Here is a 1,119-nt window from a genome sequence, read left to right as displayed (position 1 = left end):
TAAACCCTGCCTGTCAGGACAAACCCAGGCCTAAGGAGAGTTTATAATGTCTGAGCAGAAAGACTTTTTATGGTAAGCGTTTTACAGCGCTTGCAACAGCATTTGGTCATAATAATAATATGAGCGCTTGAGACACATTAAGCATTTTCAGTTTGGTAGGAATTAATTTGGAATTTTGCCCTGGTGGCGGTCGAGGCTTACTCTTATCCATTTTAGGATCACCAAGGGATCTTTAAAGCGTGCAGCTTGAGCACTGGACCTCTGAAATTGCTCCCCTTTATCCGAGAAGGCTAGGTGAAGGTCTTATCTACCATAAGATCAGGGGTGTGATAGTGGTAGAAATACAGTAGTAAGAAAGAGCCAAGGAGTAACGTAAAGGAAATGTTGGTGAAAGAGTCAGGAGCCAGAGGAATGCCCCCCCCCCCAAAAAAAAGGGAAAAAGGGGGGGGGGGGGAGAGCAGATTAGGGAATAACATTTCCTTCGTTGTCAGGTTTCGAACCCGGGACCTTTTGGGTGAAAGGCGAACGCCGTGCGTACTTTAGACCATGAAAGCCTTAGGCCTATGCAGGAAGACTGAGGTACTTGATAAAATCTCTCCCCACTCGGGAATCGAACTTGGGTCTCATGTGTGCGACAGAGAAGCGCTTAGGTCTAACTACTACACCACAGATGCAGGGAGATCAAAGTCTTCTACTTAATGTTCTAAACTTCAAAGTTGTGAAAAGGCTGGTACCGTAATATGAAGTTGAACTATTGCTATTTAAAGCTTTTGTAATTGTGTGAGTTGAACTATTGCTATTTAAAGCTTTTGTGATTGTGTGAGTTGAACTATTGCTATTTAAAGCTTTTGTGATTGTGTGAGTTGAACTATTGCTATTTAAAGCTTTTTGTGATTGTGTGAGTAATGCTTTTTGTGATTGTGTGAGTTGAACGATTGCTATTTAAAGCTTTTTTTGATTGTGTGAGTTGAACGATTGCTATTTAAAGCTTTTTGTGATTGTGTGAGTTGAACGATTGCTATTTAAAGCTTTTTGCAATTGTGTGGTGGTGTCAAACTTTAAAAACTTATATGCATAGTGAACCATAGATCGAAAGGATTTTTCTACAGTGCAGCCTCT

The 1,119-nt window shown here is 40.9% G+C and overlaps 1 protein-coding gene across 1 annotated transcript in view; it reads left to right on the top strand.

Annotated features, from left to right (window-relative positions):
- LOC101858224 (fibrinogen C domain-containing protein 1-A) overlaps positions 1-1,119 on the top strand; it is a gene marked incomplete in the record, with an annotated part of 13,974 nt that overhangs the window by 10,072 nt on the left and 2,783 nt on the right.

This window comes from Aplysia californica, unplaced genomic scaffold, assembly GCF_000002075.1.
Source record: "Aplysia californica isolate F4 #8 unplaced genomic scaffold, AplCal3.0 scaffold00990, whole genome shotgun sequence".
NCBI classification, from domain to species: Eukaryota; Metazoa; Mollusca; class Gastropoda; order Aplysiida; family Aplysiidae; genus Aplysia; species Aplysia californica.
The sequence above is the reverse complement of the archived record's forward strand: the minus strand, read 5'-3'. Positions and strand labels throughout refer to the sequence as shown.